A 17,022-nucleotide genomic window follows, 5' to 3' on the forward strand; every position below is an offset into this window, starting at 1 on the left:
ATGGCAGATAAGTGGCTTGCCAACAGAGTGAACAGGGGGCAGGGGCAACCCCTTTCCAAGCCCAAAGGGGAGAAGAACTCCCAGCAGGCTGGCCCTAAACCAGAGGGGAAGGTCCAGAACGGTTCCCAAGGCTCTCAGTCTGGACAAGAGTCTAACGGGAACGGGGCGTCTAGTCAGTACCAGGAGGGGAAAGGAGGTAAGGGTCCTTTCACTCCCACGGTGATTAAATGCTTTAAGTGCCACCGAGAGGGACACTTAAAGCCAGACTGCCCAGTGAAGGACGTGGTGCCAGTGGCACCCGTGATATCAAGTGTGCTTTCAGTGGGGGCAGACATGAAGGGAGGCCCAAGTGAGTTTAACTTAGTCACCAGGGACATCTGGGAACTTGACCCAGAAGCCCTTAAGCATATTCACCCTAACTCAACGGGGTATATGAGTGTGGCAAGTATCAATGGAAGGAAGGTTCCCGCCATGAGGGATACTGGTACCCACAGGACTATGGTTGAATGCAAATATCTCAAACCCGAAGAGATCATTCCTGGTTCCAAGGGGTATGGACTTGTAGCTAGTGGTGATGACATGGAGTACCCTCTTGCTAGAGTGCAGGTAGGGGTGAATGGCAGGAAGGCCATGGTCAATGTCGAGGTGCGAGAGAAGCAGGGTGCTGGGTGCTTTCTGGGGAATGATCTTGTTAAACCCGGGTTAGTACCAGGCCCTGAGGCCTATATGGCCTGGATTTCATCAGCTGTGCTCACTAGGGCACAGTCTGAAAAACTGCTTACTATTGAAGTAGGGACCGCTCTAGTGGAAGAGACACTAGAGGGGAACAGGCCAGAATAAGAACTAAGGGCAGATTCTGAGAAGGCACCTGTCCTGGTGTCGGCACCTCCTGCTCCTGTTGGAGAGGAGGGTGTGCATCCAGAGGCGGATAAGGTGTTGGAGTCTGGGTCCCTGCCAGAGCTGCAGGAGCTGCTTGTGGCAGGAGGACCATCCCATGAGGAGTTTTGTAAGGCACAGGCTGAGTGTCCTACACTTGTTGGCCTGCGGACGACTGCTCAGGAGCAGGTCTCCACTGGAGTAGTCGGAAAGCACAAGGTGGCTTGGGAAGATGGACTCCTTTACAGTGAGCCTCCTGACCCAGAGCCAGGAACCAGCAAAAGGTTGGTGGTTCCTCAGGTGCACAGGAATTTCCTGCTGCAGCTAGCCCATGATGTACCCCTAGCTGGTCACCTGGGCATCAAAAAGACAAAGGACAGGTTAGCACCTCTGTTCTACTGGCCAGGAGTTGGTCAGGAGGTGGAGAAGTTTTGCCATACCTGCCTGGTCTGTCAGGCCAGCAGCATGTCTGTTGGCCCGATGAAGGCACCCTTGGTTCCCCTACCAGTAGTGGAGGTACACTTAGAGAGGGTGGTGTGTTTTCCCAGGAATGACACGGTTTCTTTACTTGCAATGGCTGAAGAGTTGGAAGAGGAGAGTGAGTCCCTCCCTGACTTATTGCAAGGTGATGAGAAGGATGTTTCACTTGAGGGAGTTAAGCTTGCCTCTGAACTGACACCTGAACAGCAGGAGGAGTGTAAAGAGCTGCTGGGGAGATATTCCCGTCTCTTTTCACTTACCCCTGGGCTGACGCCTGTCTGTGCGCTTGACACAGACACAGGGGACACCCTGCCTGCTAAGAAGCAGCCCAGGAAGGTGATCTGGACTGAAGAGTGTCAGAAGGCATTTGATGGATTGAAGGCTGCACTATGCAATGCACCTGTACTGAAGGCCCCTGATTACAGTCAGACCTTCATTGTGCAGACAGATGCTTCAGACAAGGGAGTTTGGGCAGTTCTTGCCCAGCTCAGTGAAAAGGGAAGGGAGCATCCGGTGGCCTTTATCAGCCGCCGACTACTCCCTAGGGAGCAGAAATGGTCTGCAGTTGAAAAAGAATGCTTTGCCATAGTGTGGGCCCTTCGAAGATTCAGGCCTTACTTGTTTGGTGCAAAGTTTGTGGTTCAGACAGATCACAAGCCCCTCAAGTGGCTTATGGCAATGAAAGGTGAGAATCCAAAGTTGCTCAGGTGGTCCATATCTCTGCAGGGACTAGATTTTGCAGTGGAATTAAAGCAGGCTTACAGTACGGTAATGCAGATGGACTTTCCCGCCGGTTTATCCAATCAGATGATCGGTCTTGTCCCACTGGGAAGTAAGTACCGGCCATTCTGATCTGGGGAGGGCATATGTTGGGACGGGAAGTCTCCTGCATGTCTCTGGAGAGAGTGCTTCCCCTGCCTTATGCTAATCTCCAGGCAAGTCGCTCAAAAGCTACTGTATAGTTTCTAGATCCCTACCTCAGTGAGCATGACAATCATACATGTCCACTGAGGGTCTCCCTGTTTACATGGATTGAGACCCTAGAGCTTGGCTCTGAGGTCGAGGGGGCATGCCTAGTGCACCCCTATTTTTCAGAGAGTGGCTACTGCCCTCTCTATTATGGCGGTGGTAGACTGACAGTGGTGGCAGCAATAAATCTATAGTCAGGAGGGGTGAGTCCCTAGGCACCCTCCTGACCAAGTCTGTGCAGTTTGCCATGCCTGTGGGCCTGTTGCCTTTGTCTGACTGATGTGTGTTTGAGAGCCAGTGGGTGTACAGGGGAAGAATGGTGATTTGAGCCAGTGTGAGTAATGCGAGCTGTTCTGCTGGACATCCCAGCTCCCCCCGTGCCCCTCCCTATTTCCTTAGAAAGGCCTGGTGGGCTGGGGTAGACACTCTGCTCTTATCTGGGTTTAGCTGCACTAACTTTGTAGAGAGAATCCTCCCCCACTGGTCAGGGCCTCCTGGGCTGGAGTTAATTAAAATTCCTCTCTAGAGGGTTGCACAGCCTGATACCAGAACAGGACCTGCTACATGCTTTACCCATGCATTGAACACGCGGTGAATGGTCTGTGATTGGAGGTGTAAAAAGTAGCAGACCCTCTGATTGGATGAGCCTATCAATCAGAGGTGATAAAAGTCTGGCCTGAGTGGTCAGCTGTTGTTCAAAGACTGGGCTATGACAGAGAAGATAGCCAGGCACGGACCCCGCGGTGTGAAGGCAGAAGATAAGACTCTGTTCACTGCGGTCATTAAGGACCAGCTGTTTGTAAGGCTTGGAGGAGCGTTCGCTTTGGACCAAGGAAATTACAGACAGCTGCCCAGTGTGGGAAGGAAGCTTGCGGCACATCACCAAAGGTGTGGGAAGGAAGCTTACAGCACATCACAGAGGCTGGTGGAAAAAAGCTTGCAGCACAGGACGAGAGCCAAAGAGAGGAGGATGCTTGATTCTAGTCTTTGAAGGTGAGATCAAATCCCCTCTAGGCTCCTCCCTTGCGCTGTGGGAGCCTGTACAAGCAGTAACTGGGAAGAGAGGCCAGTGAAGCAGACCCCCACCTTACTTTTTGTGAACTCTGAGGGTATCAGGGTGAACTGGCACTCTGTCCAGCCACTACCCTTCTTCAGCTAGCCAGTGGCTACTGGACTAGTGGGACTCCAGTAAACTGTGCCAAGACATCCGGCACCTTTGATCAGATCCCTGACACCACTAGAGCGGTGTCCTCACTCACAATGGGAGGGCACTTCTGTTGCTTTGGGTGGGGGGTTATGGGGCTGATCACGACCATTTGACTTCGCATCATATGCTGAAACTATATCCTTTCAATACAAAGTTTGGTATCAAGGCTCTAGTGAATGAGAACAGCCCTGTGTAACATGATCTGTAATATGCAATGCTTACTGTGTGTTTTCATGTTAACTGTGTTTTTATAGTGCTTGGCGTCTAGGCGCTATAATACTGTTTGGGGTCAGAACTCTGCCCCAGAGGGTTGTAGAGACTTCTGGTTTTCACTGTTTATCCTAGTTTTATGTGTAGAATAATTATCTTATGTGTATTAAAGTACTTTTCTTTTATAAAAAGTAAAGCACTGACTGGACATTGAGTTTATCGGCTGGTGGTACGGTTTACACTGTATTCTGAATGTCTAACCCCACCTCACCTCCTTGAGTAAGCCTTGGACTGCTCTGTCTCGCTACCCTGAGAGAGTCAAGTGCTGGAGAGGAGTACTTGGTTATCCAGTTTTGGGTCCCTTAGTACTGAGGCCCCAGGACATCAGTGAGGGAACACTCCAGTTGATGCGATTGGAGCGCAGTTACCCCTGAGTGCCCTGGTGCCCAGGAAGCTGGGTCTAACATTGGTGGCAAGTGGTGACGGATCACTAGACTTCAGACTCAGTGGACACTGAGGCCAGTTGATAATTCCAGCAGATATCCATAAGCTATATGTAAAATGGCAGATAACATTGGAGAGGAATTGGAATTGCAGAACTTGAGTGTGGAGCAATTAAAGCAAATGTGTGCTGAAAGGGGGTGGAAGGTCCCAAGGTCTAAGGACAGGGAACACCTGATTAGCCACATGAGAAAATGCTTTGAGCAAGAAGTCACTGTTGTGCAAGAGTTGGAGAGCACTGTTACCACAAGCCTGCCAAGTCAGTCAGTGCAGGCTTCTCCTGTACCAGCCCCAAGGCATTCCCCAAGGCGTTCCCCAATGCTTTCCCCTAGGTATTCCCCTAGACCTGCCCCTAGACTTTCACCTCCCCCTATCTCCAGGGCTACCTTTTCCCTTGTCTCAGGATTCGCCTCCTTAGGAGGGACTGAGCTAGCAGAGACCCTTAAACTTCAGCTGAAACTCCAGGAAGCTAAGGATTTAGCAGAGGAGAAAGGAAGGGAGGTTGAAAGGGAGAAGCTAAGGATGGCCCGCCAGGCTGAAGAAGGGCAGCAAAGGGTCAGACAGGAAGAGTGGGCTCGGATGGAGAAGGAGAGGGAAAGGGAGATGCGGGAGAAAGAAAGGGAGAGGCAGGAGAAAGAGAAGGATAGGGAATTGGAGAAAGAGCGGATAGCCCTAGAGAAAGAGAAGCTCAAGTTAGAAGCTGATAGAGGGCTTAGCTCTGTGGATGGTGCATCCACTTCAAAGTCCCAGGGAAAGGAAAATACCACCAAGGTACCAAAAGAATTGATACACATGTATGTCCCTGGCACTGATATTCTCAGTTGGATGCGTGCCTTTCATCTAGCATGTAAGGCTCAAGGTTATGTTATGTTATGTTATGTTATTGTCGATTTATATAGCGCACGGCTACTCGGGCAGAGTGTCCCGGCGCTGTACAGATCTGTAGAGAGAGACAGAGCAGAGACCAGGCGCACTAAAGGCTGAAAAGCCAGGTCTTAAGGCTTTTCCTTAAAGACAGGAGATTATCAGCTTTTCTCAGTGAGAGGGGGAGCTTATTCCAAAGCTGCGGGGCACAGGCTCTGTAAGAACGACCTCCAATGAGCGAGTGCTTTACAGATGGAACGACAGCTAGGGCTTGAGTGGCTGAACGTAACGACCTGGCAGGATGGTAGAACTGAACATGTTTCCTGAGATAGACTGCACCAGTACCGTGCAAGGATTTAAAAGTCAAGGTCAAAGTCTTGAAGATGATACGTTTCCTCACCGGGAGCCAGTGCAGTGCATCAAGGAGGGACGAGGTGTGGGATCTGGGGCTTAGGCCAAAAATGGGCCTTGCGGCAGAATTTTGGACAGTCTGTAAGCGAGATAGGAGGTACTCTGGGAGACCTAAATAGAGCACGTTGGCGTAGTCGAGCCTGGATCCAATCATAGCTTGTACAGTGATTCTCCTATGAGCCTGTGACAATAGAGGGAGGAATTTCCTGAGTATACGTAGTACGCCAAAACATTGGCCTACTAGGGCAAGAATCTGGGGTTTAAAGGTAAGACCATTGTCAAATTTGACACCCAGATTCTTAGCGATCGCAGTGGGGGAAGAAGGAGGGTGCATATCTGCCGGCCACCAAGATTTACATTGGGTGTCAGGGGAGCAGCCGAAGAATAAAATTTCAGACTTGTCAGAATTGCATTTGAGCTGGTTCAGCTGAAACCAGGAGAAGACCGCCTCTAAACAGTTTTTAATAGAGTCACCTGCGAAATCAGAGTTCTTATCGCAAGTGAAGAGCAGCTGCGTATCGTCCGCGTAGGACACAACACGCGCGCCAAAGGTCTCCACTAATTCAGCCAGAGGGGAGAGGTAAATGTTAAATAAAGTGGGACTTGATCCCTGTGGCACTCTCACATCAAGAGATGGAACAGTTGCTGAAAAAGGTGGTGACCAGATCATTTGTTGGCGCTCGGAGAGGGAGGACTTAAGCCAATTGAACACCATCCCTCTGATTCCGATCTCATGGAGTCTAAAAAGGAGCCGGTTGTGAGGGACGGTGTCAAAGGCCGCTGAGAGATCGAGTAATACCAGCATTGCCTTCCCTCCGCGATCTGTCACTTCCTTTATAGTCTCAGTTACCTCCAGTAGTGCTGTTTCTGTACTGAGGTTGGAACGAAAACCTGACTGCGTCTGATGCAGAATGTCATGGGCTTCTAGAAATTTTGATAAGGTGGAATGTACATGTTTTTCTGCGAGTTTGGCAAGGGCAGGAAGCAGAGATATTGGCCTATAATTGGAGTGTTCTAAAGGATTCAAATGAGATTTTTTATAAGAGGGATGACATGAGCCTTTTTCCAGGCCTTTGGGACCTCGCCCGAGGTGAAGGAGGCATTAAGAAGAGGATTGATCAGAGGATTGAGAACAAGGGCCATTTTGGAAAGGATTTTAGCGGGGCAAGGGTCAGAGGGAGAGCCGGATTTCAATTTTTGAAGCAAATCAAGCGAAACCTCCAGCGACAGAGGAGGAAAAACTGACAGAATATGGATGTCCTGTGGAATGTTCATAGTAGATGAAAGGGGGCCAAAATCAATTGCAGAGGCAGTGGGCGGAAAAGATGCCTGGATGTTAAGAATTTTATTGTAGAAAAAGCTGGCCAGCTGAATGACCCCGAGTTCAGAGGGAGAAAATTTAGGGTTTGAAGCAAGGGGGGAAGTGAATTCCCTAACGATTTTAAATATTTCCTTACTGATGTTACAAGCTGAGTCAATTCTTTTAGCGAAGAAAGCTTTTTTCGCCAGTGTTATTTCTTTATGATAGGTCTTAGTAAGATTTTTAAACCTTATTTTCAATAGGGCATCATAATTTTTTTGCCACAATCGTTCGGCTTTCTTGCAATTTTTCCTAATCTCGTGAAGTTCGGAGGTAAACCAGGGGGCTGAGATACGTCTTAATGGTCAGTCCAAAGCAGCGACTTTACTGAGTCGCCTCCCTCGGGAAGGGACTGAAGTGATTGAAAGGATGCCTGAGAAAGACAGTCGGACATATGAGTGCATGAAGGATGCTTTGATTAGGCGGTTTGGGTTGAACCCAGCCCAGTACTTGCAGAGGTTCCGTGAGAACAAGAAGGCAGAGGGGGTTCCTTTTGAGAATTGGGTCCATGACATAGTGAGAGACTGGAATGAGTGGGTGAGAGGGATGGAAGCAAATGATTACCAGTCCCTAAATCAGGTGATGATTGCAGAGCGTCTCCGGGAGGAGTGCTCTGTCCCACTCAGACAGTATTTGTCTGACCTTCCTGAGGGGGATCCTGAGAAACTTGCAGTGATGGCAGATAAGTGGCTTGCCAACAGAGTGAACAGGGGGCAGGGGCAACCCCTTTCCAAGCCCAAGGGGGAGAAGAACTCCCAGCAGACTGGCCTTAAACCAGAGGGGAAGGTCCAGAACGGTTCCCAAGGCTCTCAGTCTGGACAAGAGTCTAAGGGGAACGGGGCCTCTAGTCGGTACCAGGAGGGGAAAGGGGGTAAGGGTCCTTTCACTCCCACGGTGATTAAATGCTATAAGTGCCACCGAGAGGGACAATTAAAGCCAGACTGCCCAGTGAAGGACGTGGTGCCAGTGGCACCCGTGATAGCAAGTGTGCTTTCAGTGGGAGCAGACATGAAGGGAGACCCACGTGAGTTTAACTTAGTCACCAGGGTAATCTGGGAACTTGACCCAGAAGCCCTTAAGCATATTCACCCTAACTCAACGGGGTATATGAGTGTGGCAAGTATCAATGGAAGGAAGGTTCCCGCCATGAGGGATACTGGTGCCCACAGGACTATGGTTGAACGCAAATATCTCAAACCCGAAGAGATCATTCCTGGTTCCAAGGGGTATGGACTTGTAGCTAGTGGTGATGACATGGAGTACCCTCTTGCTAGAGTGCAGGTAGGGGTGAATGGCAGGAAGGCCATGGTCAATGTCGGGGTGCGAGAGAAGCAGGGTGCTGGGTGCTTACTGGGGAATGATCTTGTTGAACCCGGGTTAGTACCAGGCCCTGAGGCCTACATGGCCTGGATTTCATCAGCTGTGCTCACTAGGGCACAGTCTGAAAAACTGCTTCCTAGTGAAGTAGGGACCGCTCTAGTGGAAGAGACACTAGAGCGGAACAGGCCAGAACAAGAACTAAGGGCAGATTCTGAGAAGGCACCTGTCCTGGTGTCGGCACCTCCTGCTCCTGTTGGAGAGGAGGGTGTGCATCCAGAGGCGGATAAGGTGTTGGAGTCTGGGTCCCTGCCAGAGCTGCAGGAGCTGCTTGTGGCAGGAGGACCGTCCCGGAGGAGTTTTGTAAGGCACAGGCTGAGTGTCCTACACTTGTTGGCCTGCGGACGACTGCTCAGGAGCAGGTCTCCACTGGAGTAGTCGGAAAGCACAAGGTGGCTTGGGAAGGTCGGAAAGTAGTCGGAAAGCACAAGGTGGCTTGGGAAGGTGGACTCCTTTACAGTGAGCCTCCTGACCCAGAGCCAGGAACCAGCAAAAGGTTGGTGGTTCCTCAGGGGCACAGGAATTTCCTGCTGCAGCTAGCCCATGATGTACCCCTAGCTGGTCACCTGGGCATCAAAAAGACAAAGGACAGGTTAGCACCTCTGTTCTACTGGCCAGGAGTTGGTCAGGAGGTGGAGAAGGTTTGCCATACCTGCCTGGTCTGTCAGGCCAGCAGCATGTCTGGTGGCCCGATGAAGGCACCCTTGGTTCCCCTACCAGTAGTGGAGGTACACTTAGAGAGGGTGGTGTGTCTTCCCAGGAATGACACGGTTTCTTTACTTGCAATGGCTGAAGAGTTGGAAGAGGAGAGTGAGTCCCTCCCTGACTTATTGCAAGGTGATGAGAAGGATGTTTCACTTGAGGGAGTTAAGCTTGCCTCTGAACTGACACCTGAACAGCAGGAGGAGTGTAAAGAGCTGCTGGGGAGATTGTCCTGTCTCTTTTCACTTACCCCTGGGCTGACGCCTGTCTGTGCGCTTGACACAGACACAGGGGACACCCTGCCTGCTAAGAAGCAGCCCAGGAAGGTGATCTGGACTGAAGAGTGTCAGAAGGCATTTGATGGATTGAAGGCTGCACTATGCAATGCACCTGTACTGAAGGCCCCTGATTACAGTCAGACCTTCATTGTGCAGACAGATGCTTCAGACAAGGGAGTTGGGGCAGTTCTTGCCCAGCTCAGTGAAAAGGGAAGGGAGCATCCGGTGGCCTTTATCAGCCGCCGACTACTCCCCAGGGAGCAGAACTGGTCTGCAGTTGAAAAAGAATGCTTTGCCATAGTGTGGGCCCTTCGAAGATTCAGGCCTTACTTGTTTGGTGCAAAGTTTGTGGTTCAGACAGATCACAAGCCCCTCAAGTGGCTTATGGCAATGAAAGGTGAGAATCCAAAGTTGCTCAGGTGGTCCATATCTCTGCAGGGACTAGATTTTACAGTGGAACATAAAGCAGGCTTACAGCACGGTAATGCAGATGGACTTTCCCGCCGGTTTATCCAATCAGATGATCGGTCTTCTCCCACTGGGAAGTAAGTACCGGCCATTCTGATCTGGGGAGGGCATATGTTGGGACGGGAAGTCTCCTGCATGTCTAAATAAATAAATAAATAAATAAATATCCACATTTGTAAAGCGCACAATCACCCGTAAGGGTCTCTAGGCGCTGGGGGCCGTCGGGAAGATTAAGCAAGCTATTGCCCAGAGTCACATGGTGCTGGGCTAACCTGCCGCCAGAGCCGGGGATCGAACCCTGATCCCCAGATTCCAGTGTCAGTCGCCCTGGCCGCGACGCCACACCTCTCCCCATGTCTCTGGAGAGAGTGCTTCCCCTGCCTTATGCTAATCTCCAGGCAAGTCGCTCAAAAGCTACTGTGTAGTTTCTAGATCCCTACCTCAGTGAGCATGACAATCATACATGTCCACTGAGGGTCTCCCTGTTTACATGGATTGAGACCCTAGAGCTTGGCTCTGAGGTCGAGGGGGCATGCCTAGTGCACCCCTATTTTTCAGAGAGTGGCTACTGCCCTCTCTATTATGGCGGTGGTAGACTGACAGTGGTGGCAGCAATAAATCTATAGTCAGGAGGGGTGAGTCCCTAGGCACCCTCCTGACCAAGTCTGTGCAGTTTGCCATGCCTGTGGGCCTGTTGCCTTTGTCTGACTGATGTGTGTTTGAGAGCCCGTGGGTGTACAGGGGAAGAATGGTGATTTGAGCCAGTGTGAGGAATGCGAGCTGTTCTGCTGGACATCCCAGCTCCCCCCGTGCCCTCCCTATTTCCTTAGAAAGGCCTGGTGGGCTGGGGTAGACACTCTGCTCTTATCTGGGTTTAGCTGCACTAACTTTGTAGAGAGAATCCTCCCCCACTGGTCAGGGCCTCCTGGGCTGGAGTTAATTAAAATTCCTCTTTAGAGGGCTGCACAGCCTGATACCAGAACAGGACCTGCTACATGCTTTACCCATGCATTGAACACGCGGTGAATGGTCTGTGATTGGAGGTGTAAAAAGTAGCAGACCCTCTGATTGGATGAGCCTATCAATCAGAGGTGATAAAAGTCTGGCCTGAGTGGTCAGCTGTTGTTCAAAGACTGGGCTATGACAGAGAAGATAGCCAGGCACGGACCCCGCGGTGTGAAGGCAGAAGATAAGACTCTGTTCACTGCGGTCACTAAGGATCAGCTGTTTGTAAGGCTTGGAGGAGCGTTCGCTTTGGACCAAGGAAATTACAGACAGCTGCCCAGTGTGGGAAGGAAGCTTGCGGCACATCACCAAAGGTGTGGGAAGGAAGCTTACAGCACATCACAGAGGCTGGTGGAAAGAAGCTTGCAGCACAGGACGAGAGCCAGAGATAGGAGGATGCTTGATTCTAGTCTTTGAAGGTGAGATCAAATCCCCTCTAGGCTCCTCCCTTGCGCAGTGGGAGCCTGTACAAGCAGTAACTGGGAAGAGAGCCAGTGAAGCAGACCCCCACCTTACTTTTTTTTTTTTATATATATTTTTATTAATTATAACACAAGAGTAGAAATTTACATTTCGGGTATCGTTGGTATATTACAGTGGCGAATGGGCAGATGAAATGAAGAAATACAATCCAATTGTAGGCCTCTGGAAAGTATCAATACCAGCCGGAGCTGGGTCAAAACAATACAAGACAAATAATCATAAGCAAACATTATCAGAATCTGCCCACCAAGGATACAGGATATAAAATTAGACACTCGACACCCGAATATGCATAACAACAGGCGCAGGAGAATATGCCACATCTCTTGTGGAGAGGGGAAAAGGGAAAAGATAGGTCATAGAACAAAAGAAAGGAAAAATAAACCCCCCCCCACAACCCCCCACCCTGCACCCCTGCGGATGGCTACGACCTAACCCCACTAGCAGCGTGCCTGTCGCCCCCTAAACTACACCCCACGGAAGGGAAAAGACGGAGGAGGAATATCTTACGACCCAATGCGGGCTCCCGGACTCCCCTCCCCCCCGCCGCGAACAGATGTTCCCCACCATGGTACTAAGAGAGGTAAAGCAGACTTATAGGCAAACTGATAGAGAAATCACCAGGAGAGAAAATACTATCCCGCCCAGCCCCAGACATAACAGAGGCAGCAAATCCCATTGTCGAACACAGTCAGTACACCAAAGCCAAAAAAGCAGAATCCCATATGGCCCTCACTCCCACCGATACCACCCAGCAGTGTCAAAGGAAGCCTCTGTACAGAATTAAAACAGTCAAGGTCAACCCTGGCCTCTACGATCCATCACACAAACCCTCTCTGATAGGACCAGCACAATAGCAAAAGAGTCAAAACGTTGTAGAAAGGGGAGAAGATCAATATAGCATGAAAGGGTCAGAAGAGTCAAGTCTCGAAGTCTATCAGGGATACGAAAGTCAATCCAATGAATACAGATGGAGGTCTCCAGAAACGAAGAAAGAAATAAGTCCTGTGAGGGCGATGACTTTGCCGAGGTTGCTGGCTGGTCAGGGCTCCAGTCGCGGGCCGCTGTAGTTGCGCAGATATAATAGGCGTCAGATTAGAACGCTGCTCGGGGTTCTCCTCCCGGATAAAATCAAACTTTGCGGGGGTCACCATATGGTGCGGGTCTGACTCTGGGCTAGGGTCCGGTCTCGAACAAACAGTCTTGATGCGTACGGTTAGGTTGTGGAGAGCAGCCTCCATTTGCCAGTGAAGAGCCCCGATGGCGGCCATGACGGTCCTCAGTGTCGGTCCACACGCCGTCCGATCCATCTCCGCTTAATCGATGACAAAGCAGGTCATCTATCCCGGAGGCCGGCTACTCCGGGGAAACCAACTGGAGTGGGGTGGGCGAAGTCGACTGGCGACTGTCAGGCTGTGCGCTCTTTACACCGCTGCCGAGAGCGGGGGGCCCCCCCGCGGACCCCGAGGGCTGCAGCAGGGTCCCAGGAACCGGACCCCCACTCACCGCGGCATCCACGTCTCGTCGCTGTCTAGCGAATATACGCAGGGACTCGAGACAACCACCAGGATCGAGAATTCGTGTCACTCCAATGAGACCGGACCCTGCCAGGTACCCGCGGCCGATGTTGTTCAACTGAAACCCGGCTGGGTCAGTACTCGAGGCCCCGGCTTACAGTCTGAAGAAGGCCCGAAAATGACAGACGGTGTAACTTCGTCAAAAAAGGTGATAAAGACTCCGGGATTGCGTTCCTGGACTCAGTGACGATTCGGACACACGGGAGTCTGGCGGGAGGTCAGGATTAAGTGCAGGGTATATCCACCAGCGACGGAGGTCGACGGAGCCGGGAGCTTATGCGGCCAGCTTGGTTGCTAGCGTAGCTCCTCCTCCCCACCTTACTTTTTGTGAACTCTGAGGGTATCAGGGTGAACTGGCACTCTGTCCAGCCACTACCCTTCTTCAGCTAGCCAGTGGCTACTGGACTAGTGGGACTCCAGTAAACTGTGCCAAGACATCCAGCACCTTTGATCAGATCCCTGACACCACTACAGCGGTGTCCTCACTCACAATGGGAGGGCACTTCTGTTGCTTTGGGAGGGGGGTTATGGGGCTGATCACGACCATTTGACTTCGCATCATATGCTGAAACTATATCCTTTCAATACAAAGTTTGGGATCAAGGCTCTAGTGAATGAGAACAGCCCTGTGAAACATGATCTGTAATATGCAATGCTTACTGTGTGTTTTCATGTTAACTGTGTTTTTATAGTGCTTGGCGTCTAGGCGCTATAATACTGTTTGGGGTCAGAACTCTCTGCCCCAGAGGGTTGTAGAGACTTCTGGTTTTCACTGTTTATCCTAGTTTTATGTGTAGAATAATTATCTTATGTGTATTAAAGTACTTTTCTTTTATAAAAAGTAAAGCACTGACTGGACATTGAGTTTATCAGCTGGTGGTACGGTTTACACTGTATTCTGAATGTCTAATCCCACCTCACCTCCTTGAGTAAGCCTTGGACTGCTCTGTCTCGCTACCCTGAGAGAGTCAAGTGCTGGAGAGGAGTACTTGGTTATCCAGTTTTGGGTCCCTTAGTACTGAGGCCCCATGACATCAGTGAGGGAACACTCCAGTTGATGCGATTGGAGCGCAGTTACCCCTGAGTGCCCTGGTGCCCAGGAAGCCGGGTCTAACACCAACAGACATACCTACCCCTCAACACAGTAGCAATGTTCCTTCAATCGTCAATGCACAAAGAATGTAATACTGTATAACTAAAAGTCAACAACTGAAGGAGCTGTGTTTTGTCACACATGAAAAGCACCACTGACACCATTCTCAATGTCATTCATTCAACAAACTTTACTTCGGTCATTGTGGACCATAAAAAGTAGATGATACAAATACATACATAGCTAAATTTGAACAATATTAAAAACTAATCTACAGCAGATTATAAAAGATAACCACAATGGATTTTTAGTTATTCCAGTATCATTACAACAATTGAGAATACAAATAAGTAAAAGCAAGTTAAAAAAAAGTTACAAAAATGATAAAATGAGACAAAGTACAAAGAGAAATATTTATGGTTGCTGTGATGAATTTACCAAGACCCTATGTCGATGCCACAAAGAATTGAGGAATCGGGACATGGCAAAAACTGTGTGGGGGTGATTGTCGGATCTCAGTATCTATACGCCTCCGAACACTGCCTGCAGCCCAGATTTCTACAAAGTGGTAAGAGCCAATGCTGTCTGGCTATTTTATAGCCAGGGCAAAAGAAAAGAACATGAATGTCGGACTCGTCAGGGCTATTACAAGCAGGACACCCAAAGGGAGGAGCTTTTGACCATTTGTTCATGAATGCATGAACCAGCAGGGTCCCTATTCTAAACTGGATATATAGCCTCTTTGTCATAGAAGGTTGTATATCATCCAGAAAATACTCAAGGAGGTACTGAGCTTTAATATTAAGGAAGTCAGCTGTTAGCTCCCCAAGTTTAGTGTTCCCCTGTATAGCAGCTAGTCTGCGCGATCTATAGGCTCTTACTAGTTCTAGTAGTGGAATTGTCGGGGACACTTCCTCAGGGTTACTCCATAGGTTATGTATGCCTAGTCTAAGGCATTCGTATGTTATATATGCAAACCACGGTAATTTTCCCGCCCCCGGGAGTCCCATAATCCCCTTAAATCCAGACAGGTAGACTGCTAATTCAGGGGTCACCCACAGTCTACGCCAAAAGGTCAACGGTTTGAGTCCAATCTCCTCCACAATAGGTTTAATTCCTAAACCCAGGCGCAGGGGGATGTGAGGAGTGCCTGGCGGTAGGCCCAAGAGCTTTCTCATAAATGTATTCTCTATTTTGGCCAGCCCACCCAGAGGGACAGTGACCCCATAGATCTGCCCAATACATTACAGCACTCTATATCTCAGCCACCAGGCCAGGCAGTTTGTATGAGGAGTTCCTAAAGGTTTTAGTGATTCCCCCAACCATCTGCGCTAGCCTCAAGCTTGCCTTGTCTAGTTGCGGGCCCTATTCAAAGGTTTCGGACAACGTTACATCAAGGTAGTCAAAGAGTGTCACCCTCTCTAGCAGGGTGCCGTAGAAGGAGGGGTTTGGATGAGATGTTTTGGCTGGGTTAAAGACCATAAATTTAGTCTTTGATGTGTTAATCTCCAGCCCCCTGTTTTTACAGAATAAAGAGAAACTGTCCAGAATCCTTTGGATGCCTGTAGGGGACTTGGATAACAACAAGGAGTCATCCGCAAACATCATTGCTGGCACCTTACCATGCAGCAGCTTTGGGGTGTCGTGGTCCACTACCTCTTTTAATTGAGCCACCAAAGCATTGATAAAGAGACATTACAGAGTAGGGACCAGCACACACCCCTGCCTTACTCCTCTGTTGACTGGGAAGCGGGGGGTAAATTCCCCAGATTTCCTGTACCTTACTTGGGCAAAATTACCTGCATGCAGTCGCATGATCATTGACAACAGGTAGGGCGGGATACCGACCTGTTCCCCCAGTTTGGCTCGGGGGACCATATCAAAGGCCGATTTAAGATCAACGAATATCAAATAAAGGCTGCCACCCTCTATTGATAACGTCTTCCAATATAATAATTGGAGCCCGAAGATTTGGTCGATAGTGGAGATATTCTTTCGAAAACCAGCTTGATACCTACTCAGAATTTCATGCACTTCCATCCAGGAGTGGAGACGCTCGAGGAGAATCCTAGCAAACAATTTCTGGGTGACGTCAATCAGGCTGATCAGCCTTTAGTTGGTGGGCAGGAGAGGTGAGCCTTTCTTAAAAACTGGGAAAATTTCAGCCCCTAAGCAGGTGTCCGGGATCTTCATGCCATTCAGAATGGCTTTAAATATTGCCCAAAGATAGGGTCCCTAAATGTTTGGTTCCTCCCGAAATATGTCCCCAAGGATCATGTCTAGTCTGGGGGCCTTTCCAAGTGGAAGATTCCTGATTGCCTTTAAAACTTCTGTTAAAGTAAACCCTTGGGGGTCTTCAAGGATAATCCCTGGGATTGCTAAAGATGTTTCATCTTTGGGTTCTGTGGCTTCCTCAGTGGAATACAGAGCTTGGAAGTGAGACTTCCATGCAGCTGCAGCATTATTCGGCTCTAATGCTGAGTTCTTTATACTACTGTCTGTACTCACTAGTGACCAGGAAGTCTTCATGTTCCTATTAGAAAGCGCTGTTTTAATTGCATCTCATCTTTCAAGCACCCAGTTCTTCTTAGCTAACGTGATACTATCTTAATAAAGGGCCCTATTTAATTTGATTAAGGATCTATCCTTACTTTTTTTTTATAACTCTTTTTATTTGCAAAAATTAAACTTGTTGGTCATTACACATATAAGTTCACAGTCGTGACAGTGTTGCATTCACATATTCTTATACAAATATACTTCTCCAGGTGTCCTTATACACAAGATGGTAGCAGTACATGGATCATTACGGCGTTAAAGGTTCATCAAGGGAGGGGATCTCAGGGGGTTCACACACGTTTCCACGGTACTCATTCTGTCGTGTATTTCTATAGGTTCTGAATCGATCCCCCTATTCCTGACCCTATTCTGGTTAAACTACCTAGCTAGTTAACTAACAGTCAGCCCATGAGGCAAGAAAACCCCCATGATGCAGATACCGTTATCTGACGCAGTCACACTACGGCACAGGAACGTGTTATCTGATTAGGTCATAACGCTTGAGATCTAATTAGACAAGCGACATTCCTCCAGCCCCTGATAAGGCATACGACGTTCTCATAACAAATCAAACCTATGACAACCTGGATAATCCGTGCGGC

This window comes from Lissotriton helveticus, chromosome 4_1 (assembly GCF_964261635.1).
Source record: "Lissotriton helveticus chromosome 4_1, aLisHel1.1, whole genome shotgun sequence".
Classification (NCBI taxonomy): domain Eukaryota; kingdom Metazoa; phylum Chordata; class Amphibia; order Caudata; family Salamandridae; genus Lissotriton; species Lissotriton helveticus.